At 38.7% G+C, this 23,633-nt stretch overlaps 1 protein-coding gene across 13 annotated transcripts in view; it reads right to left on the bottom strand.

Annotated features, from left to right (window-relative positions):
- The window catches only part of adgrl2b.1 (adhesion G protein-coupled receptor L2b, tandem duplicate 1), a 144,834-nt gene extending 123,356 nt beyond the window's left edge, over nt 1–21,478 (bottom strand). For 6 of the 13 annotated variants that reach the window (XM_015045630.1, XM_015045629.1, XM_015045634.1 and 3 more), the window contains exon 1: nt 19,759–20,457. The gene's annotated coding sequence lies outside the window, so the exon portion shown is untranslated. Of the gene's footprint in view, nt 1–19,758; nt 20,461–21,370 lie in introns of those variants that run through there. The other 7 variants (XM_015045640.1, XM_015045637.1, XM_015045638.1 and 4 more) reach the window with 4 other exon arrangements.
- Between the last annotated feature and the right edge of the window lie 2,155 nt (nt 21,479–23,633).

Here is a 23,633-nt window from a genome sequence, read left to right as displayed (position 1 = left end):
AGATTTTAAAATGAATTGTGTTAGTTTGAAAAGAGAGAAAAATGAAGTCAGAGGCGAAGTTCAGAATTATACTGAAGTTTTATGTTAACTAAAACATAAACAGGAACCAATCAAGCTTCTCTTTCTGTAAAGGTTCACCCCCGTTATTAAGGTTTTTAAAGAACAACAATAAGGCGGAGGTGGCAGTTTTAAATGGGAGAGAAAATGAACGAATTACACAGTTGTATCTATTTAGACCCCAGGCATTTCTCCGTAATTTGTGTCAGATTTTCATTCAGCTCAAATACACTACCTGATTGATGTGTTTCTCAACTGAAGATAGTCAAAGTTTCTAGTCTTGATGCCAATGGTTCAAGAATTCTGATTCTTTTCAGCAATTGATATGCAGATTGCCAAGTTTCAGTTTCTGGCTGATTGGCTGGTGCAGCTCTGCTAAAACATTTTAAATATTTGTCAGATTATTTTGTATGCACATTTTCCAAGCAGTGAAAATAGAGAGAGAAAAAAAGAAACTTAATTGACTGTTATCTGAAACTATATTTTCAACTTAACCAGATAACTTATTTTTGGTATTTGCATATTTATTGCCCAATATTTTCTATCTGGTTCAAAACTGATATTTGATTCCCATAGCTCATGCAGTTCATGGGAACTGCAACCAGAAAGTAATTTGTGCATTCAAAATAGGCTTATGTCATCATTTAGCACTTTTTATTCCAGTTGTAGAATTTCCTGCAGGTTAGATAACAATACATGGAACAAGTTGAGGCTGGCAACCAAGCAGCCCTTCAGGCAAAGCATTGAAACAGCTGAAACATCTTTCAACAGTTGATTAGGGGGAAAACACTAATTTATATGTTTTTTTTGTTTGTTTTTTTTAAACACAGTTTCAGAATACTGAGTTTGAACAAAATAATGGCTTCTCCTGACTCACCACCCAAAATGTAGAAAACCAAAATCAGACTTTGTTGTCATTCAAAACAATAGGACATGAACCAGATGTTGACCTTGTTGAACCTTTAAATGAGGCATTTCTATCAACCAGTGCTGGTTTATCCTAAAGTTGGTCGTGTTTTACTCCAAAAAAAGAGCACAATCCACACATTTTGTATCAGTCTGTTTTTATAAAGATGTGACAAAAAAAATTCCAATGGAGATGTGCTGGAGAAGCATTTCAGTTAAAAGATGGACAAACTGCAAAAAACTTGTGATTCCTAAGTGAGAAATGTTACCTATGTGAAATAATGACGTTGAATAACTCCAATGGTAATTACGGCTACTTCACAGGAGATCCGCACATAAAAGCTTGTAATCAACTTTCCTAGAGACAACTGTGACATTAGAAAATCATCTAATCAAAGCCTCATAGACTTAATTGGAGTCATAAAGGGAAAAAATGACATTGTTACACTTAAAGAATGGTCAGAACAGGACAGCCTGTGCAAGTAAAACTGATGTTTTAGATCAATTGGAACTGATCCGAGTATTTCAAAAATATTGTGGAACCATTTTGTGTAAAAAAAAAAAAAAACATTAAAAACGATTGAAATTGCTTGACTAAAGCAAGACTTTACAACTGACGATGATTTTAATAAATAGAATAATCAAATTTTGGTGGTAAAGGTTTTGCAATTTACAACATCAGCATGGAAAACAAAAATGCGCTAATTGTTAACATGATTGATGAGCTTAGTAGAACATTTTAAACCTACTCATACACCTAATTATACAAAATGTTTAGATTTTATCAGGAGTCATTCCGTAATTACACGAATAAACTAAACAGATGGAGAGAAATTAGACAAAACTGAGATGAACTTTGAGTAACACGGACAAATATCCACATTATTTGTGTAGCCCCTACATCACTTTATTATGAGACGTAGTGTAATGTTTATCTGAAAGTCAGACTTATAAGGCTGTTTTATCTCAAAAACAAATCAGTTCTTCAGACCCAGTTTACATCACTCAGACAAGCTGTTAGGCCTCTCCCGACATTCCTGTCTGCAAACCGTGCTCACTACGCTTTCACACAGCTTCTAGGAGCTATTTAGAGTTAGATGAATTCTTTCAGCAGCATGAGAAACAATTTCATGCAGTGACTGTTTCGCCACAATGACAACTTTATGGCTCGCCTCACATGCACTGATATAGCCATCCTTCTTGTTTCCACACATTCCTGGAGCGGATTCACCGTAATGTTTGTCCGAACTCTAAACTCCGGTCTGCTTCGCATTACCCATGCGTGGTCGGCCCGTGGGCTTCCTTCCCTGTGTGGTCTGTGTCGATGCAGTTTTGACACCTCGGTGCCCGACATGCATCAAGCCGCTTTAGATCCTGACTATAGAGGCCCTGCAAATCTCCAAATAAGAACTAGAAGATTCGTCAGATTAAAAAGAATGACTTGAGCGTTGCATGTCGCCACAAGTTGCAGATAATCATATGTTGAACACAGCATCAAAGAACGAAAGTAACGTAATTTAAATGATTACCGTATGTAACTATTTTAGCTTTAGATGCAAAAATTAATCAACATCAACATTGTGTAATTCTCAAGTGTTAAATAAAACTTTAAATGGGTATTTTAAGCAAAGTAAGTCAAAAAATCCCTGTCATTTATTTCTATTCAGCTCAAGTAATTCAATGTGAATTACTGAAAATAAACACTAGAAAGAGAAGTGACAGCCAGTCACAAGGCGTGTTCATTTCACCCTTTACTCATACAGCCCTGATTAACATGGAAGCTTCAAGCATGTCAGCACACCAACAAACACTTTTTAACATCACTAAAAATATTGACTGACATGAACCACAATGAAATTCAAAAGGAGAAAGAATTACAAAAAAAAAAAAAAAAAAAAAAAAAATTTTTAACGTCACCTTGGAACCATTTTAGCTATTTAGCACTGAACATCATCTATGTATGAACATGTTCCTGCTAAGGAATAAAAGGCATACAAATACACTGTGTGGCTAAAAATTATTCGGTCCCTGCGCAATTCTCATTGGCTTTCCAACTTGCACCTGGTACACTTTTAAGTTGGGTTTGATGTAATGTCAATATAAGCCTTCAGAGATAAAAGGGATGCAGCAACGTGTTTAGAAGTGAAGTTTCTGCTTCCCCGTTGCTGCATTTTGCTCCTGTAATTTTTTCCAAATAAAACTGCGATGGCAAAAACAGATGGGGATGTCCCCCTGCTTTTCCAGGGAGCTCCCTGGAAAAGCACTGTATCAATGGGGATAACCAGTATCTATTGATAGTGTCACCAGAACACAGGGAAAAAAAGTCTACTGTTTCTGTTAATGATGCTCTTCTAATCCGTCTACTCTAGCAACTATTCAAAATCCCTTGTCTTGCTTCTTAAAAAGTAGTAAAGAGAAATGGTGATGCTGGACTGTTTTTTTTTTTTTTTTACATAACATCACGTCTCACTGTTTACACATATCATGGGTAGAAATGCAAAAAGGATCATTTCCAACTTGATTTGCCATGACCAGTGCCAAGGATGACAGAAACTCAAAAATCATATCTTTTTCCGTTCAGTAAGCACATCATATATAAGCATTACCAGGTTGTAGCAACAACATTTCTCTTTGAATGAAATCAGAGTAAACACAGAACTGTAGGACAGCAATTGGAGAGGAAGGTGTATTTTTTTTTTTTTAAACACTGCAGTTCATTCAGGCTGCAAGAAAGCAAGAGAGCATAAGTCTTTCAGGAGTTGAGAGGAAGGCTAAACAGAGTACAGCACAATTGGTCTGTTTTATCCATTTTATCATCCGTCTGTTATGGAACATGGTAGCTTTTGGAACGCTGGCTCAGATTAAATTTAAGAGTATAAGCAACAATCCTCCTGGGAATACACACAAAGACCGTGGTTTTAATAATGCCAGCCACCCTAATCTCTAGTACCAACTACTTTAAAATCAAGTCTGTAATCGTTTAGGTTTGTTTTGAATTATCAAAATACTGTTTTACAGCACTTGCTCTCTCACATAAACTGTGACATCTCTTCTGGTCCTTATATAAATATTTAATGACCGCTCATGGACAGGAGGCAGGAAATCTATTCCAAACGCTGTTTTATGTCTTTTACTGTTATAGTCCTGGGCACCCTAAACCTTAACAAAAACAAAGATAAGGAATCTGCAGCTAATTCAAATCACTGCATCCAAGATCAAGATCTAAGTAATGTTAAAATATATTGAAAAACATTAGTGCTGTATGCAATTTGTTTAGAATGATAATAATGCAATACTAGTTAAATTCAAATACAAATAAAACTCAAACACCACAGAGACCTGCAAAGACATTGTCAATGTATTTACATTGTAAAAACATAATATTATTTCTTTACCACGTCAATATATGATAAATACCACCTTCTGTTAAAAACAAATCCAAAATTAGTGTAATAGCAATATTTAGACATCCTGAAAAGTCTGGCGGAAGTGTAAATTACCTTTTCGGTATTTAACAAAAAGGGCTTCAGTCTGTTTACCTTGGGAAACCAGACAGTGAAATTGCTTTAAACACAAAAACTCCTGCAACATGAGGTCAAACTACTGTGGTCCTGCAAAACTGCCTCCCACACCTCGGCCATTACTGGAATGTGCGGAGTAATCGTCAGAAGTAATGAGTCCCAAAGGAAGGCTGCCAATACTATTAAGGACCCACCACCATGTTTTACTGTTGATAGTACATATCTACTGGTTTTTCCCTGCAGGTAAAGCCATCAGGATGCAGAGAGGGGAGCATTTAACACTGCGTTAATTTTTCAGCGTCTCCATGCTGGGGAAGCCTTTTTATGACTGGGCCAGAGATGAAAGCGTATCCTGAAGGGCATCGTTAATACCTGCAATGATATTCAGCTCAGTGTGTTTACCGGGGTCTTGGTGAACATACGGGTTCATTTTGATTTTCAGAATGTAAAGATGTTTACCAGCTAGTAAATTACCGTTAATTTTTCCTCCTTTGATTCCATCCACCGTGTCTCTGCGTGATAACTTGGAGCTGATAATTGTGACTAAAGAAGCCTCGGCACTTTTTACTAAGGATGCAAGATATTTGGTAATTTCACCAACATTAATTTATGATCATATAATTTCCACCAAGGGGAAGAGAATATCAAGTCTATCCAGCAATAAAATTAACATAATATTATGTCTAGTCTTATTATGATAGCCCAGTAGGTGATGCAGACAGAAAATGCAAATTCACTTGGTAAAATTAGACACCGTCCCTCACCCCCACTTTTCACACCATTTTCTTTTTTTTGTTTGCTTGCATCAGAAAAGCTTTGGTCAAGCTACTTTTATCAGTTCAATTTGACAAGCAGGGCCAGCAGAGGAAATTGTAAATACAATAATGACATATTATTAGCAAGTCTGTTTAGACAGTCCTTGCAAACAACTGCCTAATTACACATCCAACAGTTCCAAACCAGAATTATCACTTATTTGGAGATGCTTTTCAGGCCAGCATACACGCACTTTTAGCTCTGCTGCAGACTGCAAAACTCCTGAGGGAAATATCTGGTTCTTAATCTGCCAAGTCCTGCATTATTAGCTGGTCGCTAAATTTGTCTGTCTGCTGTTTGATGATTGGCAGGTGGTGTATAATTTTTTTTTCTTCCTTTTGCTTATTTTTGCATTCATTAGCAATGAGAGGATCCTTTCACAATGCATGTTTATTTTGTCTGATTTTTTAAACTGCTGCAGATTTGAGACCTGATTTCTCAACTTGCACACACATTTAAATATGCTGCATTGTTTTTCAGTGAGGTAAATGCTGATGTTAAGTTGGTCCATTTTTGGAACTTCAAAATTGTATTTTCAGCATTGCACAAATATATCCAAACACTTTTAATTAATTATCTTAATAATGAGAGAATATGTTCAGCAAAAGCAAAAAGAACAGTACAATTAGCATTACTTAACGTTTGCACTATTAAGAATTTAAAAGCAATAAAAAAATATATTGCTGCTCGATGTACCTTAAGTATAAAATGTGCTGTTTAGCTTATTAGAGAAAGAAAAAAAAACATTCATACTGATTGAAATACTTAACTTCATCTTAGGAAGAACCAGTAGAGAAATGTTGACTTGTTAAGTAAAGGAGAGTCTTTGAGAAAAAGCAGAAAAATGATGTTTCCCAGAGGTATAGTTGTGGGCCTAATCGTTGAGAAAATGTGCGCATTAATTTAATTTGTTGAAACCATAATTTAAAATCAGTAATTGTAAATTGTTCTGCTATGTTCAAATCTCAAAGGCTTTATTAAAGGTTAATTACTTTGCATGATGGCACTGATTAGGAAAGATTCTTTTGTGTGGACTGGGAGTACTGCTCAGACCATCTATTTGGCAAATTTAAGTTGGAAAATTCGCTATGGATTTTAAAAAATACTTTAAACTTAGATAGCTTCCACTTCCACTTTTTTCAGTACTGGTTTGTAATAATTTGTCCACCCACGCTGTCAGCTCCTTTGGAAACCAAGACGCAGGCATCAATCTGCCACATTTCCTCTGGGAAACGAACACAGGTTGGACTTGATTTTCTGGTTTCACTCTACATAATTGCTTTCTTGTGCTGTCGCTGACTTACGAAGGCAGACACCGGGTGGTTATTCAAGAGTATCTGTCTCTGATGAAAAAATAAAAAATAAAAAAAAAATAAATAAAAAATTGTAAAAGCTTGTGCATATTCATTTTAAAAGATGGGCTGCTGACCCGAGAGACTAAAATACCTATGAGAGACAGGCTGATTTAAAAGAAATGCAACACGAAATTCACAGCATATTGAAGCCTTTAAACCCTTTTCTCCAGGTTTAACACTTTTGACAACAAAATCTGTGCTATTTCATTCAAAAAAAAGTTTTTTGGATGATTAAATGAAATGCTTTCATCTACAAATATCAATAGATCATTAAAAACCCACCTAAAAGCTTCAAGGACCACACGGCTGAAATTCTGTGTGTCCAAATGATGTGCTTTTCCAGAGTTTGCTCTGCTCACTCCATTGTTATGCAAACTCCAGGGCCATAGTAGTGCAAAGAGAGCGAATTTGAACAATGATGAGAGCTCTTGCAATAAGACTCAGGACAGCTGTCAGGGTGTGTGTTTGCAGAATTTAGAGCTATGGGCTGATCAAACTAAACCCAGCAAAATAAAAAAAAATATGAAATCCGTATGGAAGATGGTTTAGTCCAACAAGAGACTCAGACTGTCAACGTGTAATCACATAATACTAGAATTTATGTTTTTCTTCTTTTGGTCTAATAAATGTTCATAAATACTCTTTATGTTCCCCTTCACCAGATGCATACCAAAACAAAGGCTTTTTATAATCACAAAAAAGTCCTTGGGTATTTTAAAAGGCAAAATTTATTTTACTTAAAAAAAAAAAAAACTGTTAAATGAAACCATATGCACTAAGAGCCTTCTGCACTCCACAGTTAGATAACCATTGCTTTAGGGACGAGTGATTAATTTTCTTATCAATGCATCTATTGACCATTTATATGGCTCATTTCCTAAATCATTTATATTATAAAGTGTTAATCGTGGAGTGCAATGTGGCATCCTCTTATTGTTTTATTTGTCCAATCAACAGTTCAAAACCCAAGTGTTCAGAGATCAATAAGGGAGAAAAGCAGAAAATGAGACCAAACGCCATTACATAAATAGTGTTTTTGCTAGACTAGGGCAATTAGTCTACAACCAAAACAGTTAAAGGCTCATTCCCATTCAATCCCCTGATCAGTTTCTTTATCCTGACTTCTTTTTAAGCTGTATCCTTATAAAGTGTGCACAGAGTTTTTACTTGTCTATTCAAACTTCAAATTCCTGTGTGTTAATAACTGTAGCGAACCTGTGTGTATGCGCTTCTGCACAATGAAGGAAAGCACAACCAGAGCGTTGTATAAATATAAGCAAAACATACACAGCTACCATACCACCTCTCAATGCTTCAAAAACACAAAAGAAGGCTTCTGTTCATGCAAAGCCATTCTTTGCTGCCAAGTTGTTTTTTTTCCTTCTGTTGTGGCTTAGCCCAACAGTGGTGTAAAGGATTCATGCCTCTTTTATTTTATTTTCAGCCCCCTGCCTCCGTTTGTTTCCTCCTCCAGTACATCATTCCTTTGGGTGTTTGTACGGTGTCCCTTAGTTACCACATAAGAGGCCGCGTAGCTCAGAGAGTTAAAAGCCTGCTCTGTCCCACTCATACGTACAAGGCCATCAATAATTCACCCTCATCGGGAGGCATTATCTAACAGCCTTATGAAAATTTAAGGATTGTGGGTGACAACATGGAACCATGAAGAAAGTGCTTCGTAAGAGGACACTTCAGGTAGCAACAATGCTGGCTACAGATATGTTAAAATCCGGGATCCAGACTTGTTCGCGCTGAATGGTTACACATGAAAGACAGACGCCTCGCCGTTTTAAAACGTAACCAACAACAAGCCTCGGCCGTCTCATCTCTACCAGTCCCTCTTGCAGGAGTGTGTATCAGTGCGGCACAAAGGTGGAAGCGTTTGCTCGGGTCGCATTAACGCCCAGGCTCATTCTCATTGACAGTGAAATCCCTCTAAGCCGAGATCAATTACACCCAGCTCTGCTGTAATTAAAATGTCCTAACAAAGGTCTTAGGAGTGCAGGACAGAAACCATACCCATTCAGGAGAAAGATCAGTCAAATCTATAGCAATAACTGTGAGAAAATAACTCCTGATTAAATTGGGGCTCGCTTGGAGAAAGTATGTGTAAGCATATGTATACCAAGAGAAGGTTGACCATCAAAATCAGACTATTTGACACTAGAAAACCAAAAATCTATATATATTTTTTTCCGTCCAATCAGTGAATGCAGTAGTAACAAGTCATGTGGGAACAACACCCTTTGGTGTGAAAGTTGTTGCCAAGTGAAGAAGTGTTTAAAAATGAAGTCAGGAAGAAGAAAGGTGTCAAAAGTTTCTGGAAAGGAAAATCTATTTTCTACAGATGCATGATGGCTGCTTAGCAGATTGTAGGTTATTGTATAAACCTAAACAGAGGTCAAAATGATCCATACTGGAGACAGAAAAATACACTGCTGCAGGAAATCAGATGACTTTCGGCATGATTGGAACCGCCATGTGATTGGTCGGTCAGAATCCAAAAAAATACAATATATTTTCTAATCAGTTAACAATCTGCAGATGTCACAGAAGTATATTTTAATGCTGTTCCCAAGACAACAGCATCTTGTTAAAAGACGCTGTTGTCTGTGGTCTATTTTCAGTATCAGAAGAGTCTTTAAGGAAGAACATAAATTTGAAATACTGTTTCAAGAAACTTTATCTTTCTATTATTCATTCAGGCTGTGAGAAAGTGAGAGAGAGCAAGTCTTTTCAATCAATGACAGGAAGCTGAAAACCCCTTTAAAATCTGTCACAGGTATACCATTTCTTAGACTATACAGTGATTATGTTTGTCTGCTATAAAAGTGTAATCACTGCAACAGAATTATTGGTTGTAATTTTTATTGCTTAGAATCAAGACATGTTTTCTTGATGAGAGCCTCTGTCCCAATCTCAGCAGCTGGATAAGACATCAATCAGCACTGATGCATCATCGGCAACCTTTTGGACCCCAAAGTAGAAAAACAGACAAGAAGCAGGCAAGATAAATTACAAAGTTCCAGGACATAAAAGTTCTGTGTCTTCATAGCTGAAATGTGCCTCGTGTAATCTTTATGTTGTTGTTGTTGTGTTATAAATATTTGTCAAGTCTTGTTTCAGTGCAGAGCTGTGTGATGCTGACTGCTCACTCACTCTTTCTCACATGCATGGTCTCATGTTGCCTTCTATAGAGTTCCAGTACTTGAAAAAATGATTTCACAGTTTAACACATCACAGTTTTTTTTATACTAAATTGAGAACTTCATATTAAATTTCTCAATTGATCATGTATAATCACCATCTTGTGATATACAGCACTTTTACATTTTTAGGTTGAAATTTTGAAAGAAAAAAAAAAAAGATGCCTTGTAAGCCAGTAAAATAAGCTTTGATCTTTTTTAGTTGGATTTTATTTAAAAGTACTTCTATCCCATAGCCTGAAGCACTCTACTGTTTTTTGAGGTTTACATCAATGCAGAGAGACACCTCTGTAAATTGTAACTTAGCTTTTTTTTTATTTTACTACAGACATTTTAATACTGCAGCTTTCAATGAATTCAGAAAGCAGTAAAAAGAAATATGTTGCCATTGCATGTTCTTAGGGAGAAATCAGTACTGGCAGGTCAGAGTTTTACAAAATCACTGATAAAGATCAGCTGCAAAAATTCTGATCTAGACATCTCAACTAGGGGCTATTGGAAAATATTGCAACGGCGATAATATTGACATTTACTGAGATGAAGGTATCAGTTACATTTCTTCTTTTCTCATCTGTGCTTCCTACACTCTGTGACCTTTAGCATTTTGGGCAACGTCTGGTGTGAGCATCAGCTGCCTTGAGACTCTTTCCAACTGGCTAAATATTATTACATTAGCTTGAAAAATGCAAGTTTTATTGCACTCCAAGCAGTCCTTAGTGATGTGAATATTTCACACACTTGATATTGCAATGATGGTATAGTCGCGATATATTGTGCAGGCTTTATGTCTACTTTAAAAAAAAAAAGAGAGAGAGTATCTTACAAGGTGAAAAAATAACACAAAAGGTCATGTTACGCACAGCTGTGCTTAAAAAAAAAAAAATCAGTGTGTTATTCTTGTATGCTGTAGAAACACGAGCTTGTTTTGTAGCCCCAACTACTAAGGCAACTAATTATTTGTTCTTTTAAGAACACGATGCTCGAATATGCTGTGCAAGGAAATGACAGAATGCTTATGAGTCTCCTAATTAAAACTCAGCAGTAGAGTGATTAGCAATCACAACTCCACTCTTCAAATATCAAGATCTGATTTGCTCGGCTGATCATCAACAAGCTTCCCTCGCTCGCCTGCAACTCGCAGAGCCCCGCAGTCCCTTTTCTCCCTGTTCTAAAGAGGCTTTTGAAATGGCGGAAATGAGCACAACTCCACAAGAAAGGGCTCGGCTGAGTTTTGGAGTTCTTCACCGCTCCTGTTTCATGCTGCAACACTTTGGTTCTTTTTTTTTTTTTTTTTTTTTTTTTTTAGGTCGTTTAATGTTGCAAGTGATCACAAAACAGATTACACAGTGATACTGATGAACGCTTCAATGTTTTTGCTTTTACAGGACGATTCATCATAGCACTAAGCTCGAGCATGCGACATCAATAAAACTGCTTATGGCAAGCCCCAAAATTAAACTTGAAAGCTGCTCCCTCGTTGCTCTGGTGAGGGGACTCTTCCAGACGCCAAGAGTATGCAAGATGGCTGACTTCACTGACACATTGTGAAAGTGTGCCTATGCCATCCGAGGTAATAGATTCTCTCTGCAGTGTGACTCCCACCACTCCTTATCCTCGGTGACAACGCCTGCCAGTCAAAGCCCGGGAAACGTTCAAGGACTCTGACAATATCTCCTCACCTTGAAAATAGATTGGCTTTGTCGCGGAACGCCAAGTGACACCAAGTAAGCATCAAATAGCCATTAGACATGGCAGACGACGAGCTCACAGATTACAGGTGATCTTCTGACTTTTTTTTTTCCCTCCCTGGTGAACTAAGAAAACAGCCATATGAGGTATTCTTTCAATACATAAAGACACAACAAGGACAAAATGCCAGAAATACCGTAGGAGGTGACATTTAAGCATTGCATGAGAGCGCTAAGTGGGGATAGACTTTTATGATCGGAGCGAAACTGAGGTGAGGGAAAAGGCTGCAATGTAGTATTTGATTTAGCCTTTTAATGCTATGAATAACTAGTTTCTCAAGAGGTAATTGTGCTTGTGCAGTTCCTGTGAAGGCACTTAATAGAAGAATTCATGCTGTCCATCATGTGTGGCGGCCTTATAAAAACAATAAAATAAAAAAAACTGGGTGTAGATACACTCCACTTTCAGATGTTTCGATGCAATGAGAAGAGTAACTGTTAAACCACATCAGTTGACTGATTTACATATTTATATGATTCATGAGTGCCATGAAGGAGGAACTGCAGTGAAGCATAGCCTGAACCTCAATTTCTAGGATAATTATATGGTGCTATTTAGGAATTTCAGGGAAGCACTGAAGACAGATGACCTGTCAGATACACCTAATACCAACACACTCTTCAGCCCTTAATCTACACACTTCCTGTGACCTTATACAGCGGCAGGACCAAATAAAGAACACTATCTCTGTATCCCCCCCGAGATGGAGAAGCGTCCTTGTATGCTAATATCGCCGCAGCGTTGGGGCAAAAGGAGCTCAGAGGGCGGCTCAGACAACTCACAGGTCAGTGCTAATCTTCTGATAGATGGAGCCGAAACACACGGGACACATCCATCACGTGCTGCCGACGGGGGGAGAGCTCTGCACCCTCCGAAGGGTTAACACACAACCTAAAGAGACCTGTGATGATCCATCACTTGAGAACAAGCCTGTTTTTGAACTCGACGTCAAACAACGGCACCAAGGGGAGAGCTTTCTTACACACAGAGCCAGCGTGACTGCTAAGGACGCTAAGCTCTGGGCTTCTGTCGATCATTAAACATCCATTTCAAACCAGTGGGGGAAAGTTAACCGTCATTTTAAACACCAGAGAAAGTGCAGTAGGGGGTGAGATTTTCCTCAGGCATATATCCACCTATGCTGTTAAAGGGACAGTTCAGGATTTCTGAAGTGTGTCTGTTAAACACTTAGTTAATTTTTTACCCAGAGTAACTGACGCTTTGCTTATTACAAATCCACATTAGGTGGAGCTCTCAAAAAGTCATAGAAGGGCATGCCATCACTACTTCATGACATACTTTATGAACTAGCTTTGTGTTTAATTTTGGGGATTTTTTTTACAGATAACTACAAATATTTACAGTTAAAGTCAAGGCTGGAAGTGGTCCGCCACCTTCCTAAAACACAGTTAGAATGGCACATAAACCCTGTTCCACATGTAAAATGACCCCAGTCAGTTCCTTTGTAAGTGGCTATTGGCTGTTCAAGAAGTCAATAAAAGTCACTAAATTTGAATGCTTCTTGATTTGCATAATTGGCCATGTGAACGTAACTGTAATGGGTGCTATGAAAGAGAAGGAAAGTGTAGGAGAGACAATGTGAGTGAAGCTCACTCAGAACATGAACTACAAACAAAGCTTTTGATGTCACAATTGTAATCCTCCTTCTTCATCCAAGCTCTAGACCAACAAGAAGAACCCAAAAAGAAGACTGACAGTTCGGAGACATAGGGGTGACTATATGCTGCTCTGTCTGCAGCTGGGAGGCACTGATGTGTGGCGCGAGGACTAGGCCGCCTGGAGGTGCTTTGGCAACGAGCAGGAGCCAAAAGGTAGCACCCATTTGCTGTAAAGAGAAATAATGAGATGGCCTTTCTCTTTCTAAAAGTCTCCAATAGCACCAGAAAAAGTTGGTAGATTTGTTGGCAGTTGCTTTACAAAGAAACTGTTGCCAGTGCGTTCTTAATTCACGTTAAATATAGTTGCAAAGCGACCAAGTAGGAAACACTACAGTGAACAAGGCTAAAAGCTAGACCACAGAAGACTACAACTTCAATCTCAAAAACAATCTTCTGGTTAATGCAAACTATTTTTGTATGAAACTTTAACTCGTTGTGACATTTGCATTGAGTAGTTATTTACAGAGAAGCAGAAAATTATTACACAAGTACGTAAATGTCACCAAATCTGAAACACTGCTAAGGATCAAACCAACATCAATACCAAAGTGGACTTCTACTGACTCAAAATAACTTGTCTTAAAAAAGGTCACAGTGATTCATTCAAATGCTATTTTATAAAACTTATACCATCGACATATTTGAATCAGTTGGTTATTTGCAGCAAGGAGAATGGTTCTTTACAAGAGAAGTACAGTGCAACACTAATAATCTTCCTTTGTGAAACATAAATTAAAATAGAACATTTACGCTTTTCTTGGTATAGCTTACAAAGTACAAAACTAATAATTTAAGTTAAACTGCAATAACATCCTTGACTTTTTACACTGCTTAATATACAAATAAAAAATATTGTACTCTAACCAGAAATGCTTTACATATTCTGTTCTCAGTATGTGTTTCACACAGGAAGGCAATTAGGGGCACACTGCCTCCATACTTAAGTTTCCTGTGTAAATGATATTTTCCATCCATAGCAGCCGATTCCAAACAAGACAATGGTTTAAAGAGAAATGAATGGCATTTGCAGTGTAACATTTTTTAGAATGCAGTATCTTTAAATGGGAGTGGCTTCAGCCTTTGGAAATAACTAATCTGGATTAATAGTGAAAGAAAACATATTACCTCCTTACAACCTCTTGATAGAGCTTTTCCTTTAAAAAAAAAAAAAATCGAAACTATCCCTTTAACTACCCTCATACACATTTATTTGCCTCTTTATTTTTTAAGTAAAGCCACAAAATGGCTTCAATGGGCCTCAGCAGCGAGTGAAAAACTCACCCTCGAGCACTTTGTTAAATACTCTGTGCCCTTTCCAGCTTTTTAACTCTGGGAGTTTTTTTTTTCTTCAATCCCTTCCAAATGTGGACAACAAGAGAAAGAGCAGCTTTGATGTTACTTCAAAAAATAAATAAATAACCCAAAAAATGAGGAGGAGGAGGGGGCTGGAACGGGGAGCGGGGGGTTGTCTTTAGAGAGCATCACAGGAAAATGTCAGGTTGCAGCCGTTACTAGACTCTAGATCATTTCGCAGCGAGCAATAGGAAATCCATCTTAGGAGGGAGCACCGATGCCAATTTCTCCACTGACAGCAGCCTCCACAGAGCAGAATGCAAGCACCTCTCCTCCTCAGCAGCTTTTTAATAATCTGAACGGCCGGCTCTGGATCAGCACCGCAGCGTGGTTTCCACTCCAACTCGACAAACTTACCACAGTCGCTCCTACCTCATCCTCCCACACGTACACAATGCAGGCAGGCTGTTCTCGAGGCTTTGTTAGGGCTGAGAAACCGCCAACAGAGGGGAGAAAATTACGCCATACATAGGAAAATGTGCACGTTGCATCTTTATGGACTGTTTCTCTTTGAAAATCAATCTAATCTAAGCTCATCTATTACTCATCTCTTCCTATGTCACCCGTTCGGTCTACTTGTTTGCCCAACCATTCACAAGGAAGTTGGAGGAATTGAACAAGGCAGCTGTCAAACCTGTCGGCCATGAGGGAAGATAGCAGGTGACGTTTGGATACCCTCCCTCTACCCCCCACCCCCCACACACTCTTTCCTGCTCTTTGGGCTTCAAACTTGAATCTGCTCTCCCGCTCTTGCCCCTCTGCGACGGTTTTGTGATGTTATTTTGTCCAAACAAAGGGAAGGGGAGGAAAGAGCGAGCTGTCCTCTTCAGCCGATCGGGGAGCAGTTGGCTCATGTTATTACCGAGGAGCAGGAGGAGCATGAAGGGGCCGCTGACCCCTACTGCGCTTCCAATGGCATTTACATTCCCTGTCTCTGTGTAATAACATTTCACACGCTGCACCCTCTTTCACTATTAACCTATGCTGATCCTATTTTCAAAGTAAGGGCATACACAAAGGCACAAAAGCGATTTTTTTTCTGTTTGTTTCTCTTTGTGCTCGCCGCAAAGTGTCTGTTTATTTTCATCTATTTAACCTGCCGAAAACTGAAGCGAAGATTAGACCGTGTATCACAGAGACAAAGAGGAAAGAGAGCCGAAGGATCCATCAAAATAAACAATGTCTTGGCGCATTCTTTCTCTGACAAATAACACCTGCACAGAATTGGAAATAAATATTATCTCTGCAACAGGCAAAAAAAAAAAAACAATCAGACACCAGTAGGCACACGGGAGTCTTGCAACAAAGCATGAACGCTCCGTGTCTTTACGTAGTCACTCAATCAATGTCCAATTAAACCATTCAGCTCGCAAGAAGGCACTCGAGAGCAAATTTGTTTTGGGGCGCTTTAGAAACTCAATACTGCAGCCCAATCGACTAAACAAATTTTCTGCAACTTATTTGTGTGTGTGTGTGTGGAGGGGGAGAAAGGGGGTTGTTTGTTTTTTAGCTAGTGAGCAGTCTTGATTCCCTTACTTAAAAAACCACAAATTGGCTAGCATTGTTTTGTGGAATAGTAGAGGAAAAATCTGAGAAAATCTTTCTCACATGACCACGTCAATGAGCTGCATCCACAATTTCCACTCAATATATGGCTTTTTTTTGTGTTAGATTATAGCCAACTAACTCTCCCAATCCACATTAATTCTGCTTCCAACACAAACACCATCTCTCTCTCTCTCTCACACACACACACACACACAGACACACGCGCGTACACACACACGCAGCCAACTGCCATCTCCAGAAATCCTGTGAGTAGCCTGCGTCTTCGCCACCACCGACCCCACCAGCGGCAGCAGTGCTCCATCAGAACAAAACTGCATGGAGGAAGGGGGCTGGCAGCTAAAGTTCTCCCCTATTCAAATGCAGACACTTTGATATGGAAATTGGCAGTTACAAAAAAACCTGCTAGAATTCACACTAGCGTGGACTGAAACCATTTGCGCAATGTGAGATGAGATGGCACTTCCTCCCAAAGACGACACCAGACAAATGGACCAAACCAACCGGCATGGCTTGGGTGGGAGCTAAGCTGGGGAAGGAGGGGTGTGGGATGGGAGGAAGACGCAAGAGACCATTTGTCCCCAACTAGCACCACTCCCTATACCCCCATTTGAATTCCTGCCATTTACTATCCTAGTGGCTCTTTCACCAGTTCTCAACTCCATTTTGTACCTTGCTTACCAAACCATTTCGCACAGTTATTTCTACAATTCTATGTCAGTTTATCTTTTTTCACAGATAAGCCTTATACTATATTAAAGACATAAGTCCCCTTGAAAATTAACTTTTGTAACACACATTTTAAGGTTTCCTATGCCACCCCTTTTTCACTGATGATGGTTCTAATCCTCATTTGGACTCACGGTTTTATTTGAAATCTGCAACAACTTGACTCCTTGATCAAACCAAAAGGATTCTGAGAAAACATTTGTTGGATATTCATTGGTTTCAACTTTCCTTACAGAAGAATAGAAAAATGACTTGAAATCCTCAGCCATCTAAGCGCACACAAAATGACTCAAAGGTGACTTTAAATTGACCAAAGGTCAGTACAAAACATCCTGTGAAAGAAGGCGTCCTCTAATTTCCAAAACTGCTGAATGCAAAACGAGAGTAGTCACTTAGCGCACCTCCTATTCATGGGAAAAAAAAAAAATATTTATTGTGATAAGTATTTTTGCTTCATCAAGGAAAAATTCCAATTAATCATGTCTGAAAAGTCACAGAAACTGTCAGTATTGTGAGGATAGTTGCGTTTACTTATTTTTTTTTTAAATCTTTGGTTCCATAAGAGCATAAGTAAATATATGATTAATACAGTAACAATGTGCAGCTCAGTGACAAAAACCACACTTCTTTATATAATTAGTGTCCTGAAGAGCTCCATTTCGAAACAAGTGCGTGTCTTTAGATCGATATTTATGTTTGTGCGGTCATACAGCTGCCTAAAAAAAAGACTGAAAAGAAGTTAAAAACACATTTTCTATCCTCATAACTATCATTATCACAATAAATACAAAAAAATTTTTAATAAAATATAAAGTCCATATCGCCCATCCCTTCACAATAATCAATAATGGTTCAAATTGGCAAAGATGCAAAATGATCAGCACCCGTTGGGGCTACTGATCAAACACACACAAAAAAATAAAAAATAAAAAAAGCAAACTTCTTTGGGAAAACTTCACATACTGAAGTTATAAAATCCATATTTCTTACAAAAATTCCAGAAAATTATTTTAAATGGTGGTAAAAGCAAGTTCAACTTCTATTTAAGGCGAGGTATGAATTGATGCATCGTAAGAGAGAAGCATGCTGATGATGGATACTGACGGCTCCATTTTATACCTGAAAATCTGGTATGCAACGACAAAAGCTACAAAGGTACAAAACTCCTAAGGGGCAAAATGATCAGCACCTTTGGGACTTTTTCTTTAAAACAAACAACTAGTCCCCTGTAAACTAAATTATACTGACATATAAAAGACAATGTTGCTTTATGTCTGTGCAACATATGGTGGAAAAAGTGAAAGGTGTCTCCACGAAGGCGTTTAATAACGCCTAAATTTTGACTGAACACTGGGTGGTTAAGGTTGGTCGCATGGGTCAACTAAATTGGCTAAATTCAGTCAGAACAAGAAAAAGAAAAGAAAATTTCCAAAAAAAAAATAAAATTCTGGATATAATTCAGACATGGGCAAGGTGAATGGAGGGATCTTTTCAGTTGTAAATGTTGCCCTTCTTAGCAGAAAGGCGAGGTGACCTTTCCATGATTAGGGATCACTGATGGGAATGTCAGCATTAAGCACTGAACATCAATCCCAGCCAGCGAGACTTTTATAGTCTGGTCTTGGATGAAGAATCGTTCCCGTCAGGGTCTAAATATGATTGGATTTGTTTGGTGCCGTAAAGACATCCATAATCTTAACTACGAGGCTCTTATATAAGCCCAAGGAAGCCCCCAGTTTCCTCAACTTATATAATGATGCACCACTGTCCTGATTTAATACAGACAGTATGGATTATATGTAAATGTTGCTCAGCTTTGATATTTCAGGCTGGTACTGGCAGCCCAAGCGCTCTTTTGTTGTTTCTCTCTGAAGGTCTGAGCGGCCCATGTCTCTAAAAGCCTCACGTGAGAGTAAAATATGGTTCCTTCAGCCTGTAAAAACTCTATTTATGTGTGTATTAGTGTGTTTGTGTGTGTGCGTGTGTATCGTGGTGTGTGTGTGTGCGTGTGTGTGTGTGTGTGTCCCATCATCACACATGGCTAACTCAGGTCTGTGAATTATACATGTCGTGTGAAATGATCTTATTTTACAGCCGCAAAATGGAAAAGTAAATGGAGACAGCAACTGACAGTCCAGATCTAGATGTCCAGGACTGGGTGGAGATGTTTGGGAGTTCTTTCTTTTTGTTTTCTCTCCCTTTTTTTTATTTATTATAAAATTAATAATAGTGGTTACCTCATACATCAAATTATTAAATTTGTATTCTCAAATCTTTAAGGTCATGTCAAGAGATTTCTTTGTCTTGTTGAGCATCAGTGACGATTATTGATGTATGAATAAACTGGAATGTGAATGTTAAAGATGAATCCGTCTGAATTGTATTGAATTCATTTGATTTTACATTTCTGGGTATTATTGTGATCTGTTGCCTTATAAAGAGCATTATTTGTTAATTTATTTTGCAATGAAGAGATATATGAATAAACTGGACTGAAAATATACCAATGTACAATAACGGGGAGCATTTAGGTTAAAAACACAGCAATCAGAAGGGTTTTCTTTTAGATGATTTCCACCCACAGACAGCCTTCTGAATCTTGCAGCCAAGCAACTTCTAACTTGAAGTATATATGTGTTACACGATGGGGATGCATTGATCTCGTCGGTCGCAGCAGTTTAGAACTGCTGGAGGCCCCCTTTTCTCACATTTTTTTCTTGATCCTATTTTGAGAGTCTAAATAAATGGCATTGATTCGCCGAGCCACAACCCAACATCTCCACAAGAAAGAGTCAAACATGCGCGTTTAAACGCTACTTACAGCGCGGTGCCAAAAGAAGAATCCCCGGCGTGGAGTGGAGATCCGATTCAGTCCACCAACACCAGGAGTCCCGCCGCCGCCTCTCCTTTCTCTGTTTTATTTTAAAAGAAGCCCTCATAAACTACACAAAGATGGCTGGGGCTCTGCTGCATTCCTGACCTTCTTCACACTGGACAGAAGATGAGGATCTCCGAGGCAGATAAGCGCTCTTCTTCCAGCTGGTGCGCACGGGACCGGACGAATAGCTCCATGTCGAAGGGTCTGTTCAAAAGTAATGATTGCTTCCCCCCCACCCCCACACCTTCTCTCCGATTCCTCCTCCACCACCACCTCCTCCTCCTCTTCCTCACGGACTCCTTCCGACGGGAGCGCTACAGACAGACTGCATGAAAAAGGGATCACTTCAAGGAGACGAGATGCGCCCCAGTCTGGCTTCGAAATCAAACTCCGAGCGTCTCAGATCAGTCCGAAAGTCCTCGGGCGGTTTCGCACGCAGGCGGACTGCGATCTAAATGGGAGAGTGTGGCTTCTCCAGGCGCTTCTGTGAGCGCTCGGGGGTCGTTCCCTCCGCGCCTCATCCACACGCCGCGCAGACAGTCGGAGCTACAGCCGGACTGGAGGCAAACAAGGCGAGGAGAAACGGCGCACCGGTCCCCTGCTCTGCAGCAGCTGGCTGTGCATGGCGGCGCGCAAAACCCGGCGCGGATCACCAGCACGGCACGGATCGGGGTGGCTTCTGATGCTAATTAAAGGGATAGTTAAGGGTTTTTGTAGTGAAGTTTTGCTGAAAGATTATAAGCAGCTGATTTTGTGACTTAATGTCATACTTTAGTCAACATCCAGATTACTTAACCTGAGCCTCATGAAATATTAAAATTGGTGGCAGAAGAAGGCATGCAAGAGTTTTAATATGATTCTAAATCAAAGACAAAATGTGGGAGTTGGCATGTAAGCGCTGGCTGGCTTTAGCAACCTTTGTTGTCAATTGACATGACCCGTCAATCATTCTAGGGAGTTTTTGTCAGCAACTGACCAATTAGCGGTCAATCAACGCCCCTTAGCTATAGGAACAGAACCTCTGTCAACATTTCCGGTGTTCCTCATTGCTAAGAGGCTTTGGTCATAAAGATTTAGGGGGAAATAAAAAGAAAATCATGGTCAAACGTTGACAATGAGGAACATACAGTCCTGACAGCCGGTACCCGGAGCATGTAGAGAGGGGAATGCACTTTATTACATTTCCAAAACCCATAAGAAGTCTGGAATAATAATGCAAGAAATGGATCAAGGCCTGCAGCCCACCTCATATCCAGTTGAATGAAACTGTGATTGAGGGCAACAACATGTTTGACTCCATGCAGGTGCAGTAAATATCCCATCCCATTTTTGGCATAACGATACTTACTGATAGTCAAATCACAGATTAATAGGTGAAGGTAGTTGTGCTTGATTTTATGTGTAAATTCCAATGGTAGCTCTGTGGCAGCCTGAAAACATGGACTGTAGTAACTGTGGCATTTACATTTAAGCACCTTTTTATGCTCCTGTTTATTTTTACACATTTTCCTGAAGGTAGATTTTCACAAGCCGATATTATTTAAGCAATACTCACAAAATGCATCGGACACAGCTTTCACACTCACATCCGACAAGACTTTTTGCCCTTAATTCCTCATCTGGCTGCAAGAGTCTTTGACATTAACTTTAATTTTGCCATTATATCCCGCAAATAACCTTACAGACCTGATGTATGACTCGTTGGATAATTTTCTTGACTTTCGTCTTTGTCTTAGTGTTGACTGACGAGGCAAAAATTATTCAAAAAAAAAAAAAAAAAGAGATTCTTCTTCTTCTTTCCTACTGCGTCAGATCGCAAGCAACTTTACGGTACATACGGCCACCTACTGTAGCTACACCAGGGTGTAGCAAAACTACCTTATGTCATTAATATTTTTAAATTTTGTATCATGACAATAAATATTCCTTTCTTTAACCTATAGATACTCTATAAGTTTCCTTGAAATCCCAATAATCCTTTAAGACTCTATTCCTGTCCTGTCCTTCTTACTATTTTTCTCAGTCTCTCCCTTTCCGGCGTTTTACAAGGCTTTGAGTACCACATTCTGCCATTATAACACTGTTTGTTTGTCAGAGGTTTGCTCAGCTCCTGCATGGGTGGAGCCGGCATCATGTCAAGTAGCGCAGTTGGCACAGCCAGGACATTGATAACACTGTTACCCTTTATATTTGTTATAAAATGTAGAGGCTTACTCTAACTCGGAGATTTCATGAAGGCTGCCATCATTTCAAAATCTTGCACGTTAAAAAGCAGACGGGATTTAAGAGTTTAAAAACAACTGTAGATGCACTTTCTTCAGTCTTCCTGTTACGTTTTGAAAATCCTTTTCCAGTCTTAATGAAGCTCAAACTTTTCTCAACATCTTGACAAAATAGTTTCTTTTAATTGCTTCTAACATCACTGTTCTTCCGCTGACTTCCTTTAAAAACCTTTTTGATACTAAAAATGGCTAACTTTGAGCCTCCTCTCTTCTGTAACAACTTTCCATCCTCATAAGGGAAGCAGGTACTGTCTGTCCTAAAAGTTGCTAAAAATGTCGTAGCCTAATCTGTACAATTAACCATGTGAGCGTAATTTTAATAGACAATATACAGAGGGAGGAGTAACACTGTGTTAGAGAAGAAAAGGTGAGTTTCTTTCATTAATTCTTGTTTTTTTGTTATTATTATTATTAATGTCACAATTACAATCTGCATCCTTCATTTGGTTTTGGGAAATGCAAAACTAACCCAAGAAAGAAATGTTCATAGTGGTGGTATTTTTCTTTAGCTTTCCGAAATCTGGTTTGCTTCTTAAGATTATTATTCACTTTGGAGCCTCTTGGAACTTCATGCATGATTTATTCACAGTCTGGTTGCAAAAACTGAGAACTGAGTTTACGGCTAGTCTGGGAAGTGTCAAGACCCAAGGTACATTTTTCTTTCTTACAACAACAATCTCAAAAATATTGCAGTGGTTTAAATGCAAAATATATTTTTAGTGCATTTAAACAGTGCTCACCTTAGTATTTGGGCAGTTATTCACAGAGAAGGCAATTATTATTTACACAAGGAGCACAGACAGAAGGTGGTACACTAGCAATGAACTTCATTTGTGAAACATATTGAGAAGACTATGTAAAATATATGTTGCCAGAATGGCTATCAAGTACAGAGGAAAGCAATATTACTTTTACATTTTATTCAAATTTACTTTTGCATCACAGTTACGCTGATCAGAAATGCTTTGTGCTGCATTTTCATTATCTGTTTCCACACAGGAAGATCATTGTTGTCACACTGCCTCCAGCCTCCAGAATGTTTTGCAATGGATGGGCAGATGGGGGGCCATTAATAAAAACAGGGAGGCACATAGAAACCAAAATAAAATAAAAAATGCTATGCTGGAACTTAAAACTTAGCTCCAAACAAAGTAAAAATATGTTTTCTTATGATTTTTGAACATGCTTACATGTTGTAAATTAGCAGGACTTGATTAAAAAATTTTAAACGAGTTAATTGCAAGGACTTAAATTAATAATCAAAGTTTACAGCATTTTAATCAAAAACCATGTATCGGTAAAATAGACACTTTGTATTTAAAAATCCTGCCCGCTGCTAAGTTACTAAATAATATGAGCTCATCATATGAGTGTATATGAACTCAATAACGAGGATATATATATCTTTAAATATGTGACTTAGGTTATTCAGCCATCAGATTGGGGCAACGTGCGATTTTATGAATTCGATTTTGAGTTCCTCCAGTGACCTCTGATCATTCATTCATGTAGCTTCTTTGACAAATCACTTCTTCA

The sequence above is a fragment of the Poecilia latipinna genome, unplaced genomic scaffold (assembly GCF_001443285.1).
Source record: "Poecilia latipinna isolate Pla-1442-1.1 unplaced genomic scaffold, P_latipinna-1.0 Scaffold736, whole genome shotgun sequence".
Taxonomy (NCBI): domain Eukaryota; kingdom Metazoa; phylum Chordata; class Actinopteri; order Cyprinodontiformes; family Poeciliidae; genus Poecilia; species Poecilia latipinna.
This window is presented reverse-complemented; position numbering and strand designations above follow the sequence as displayed.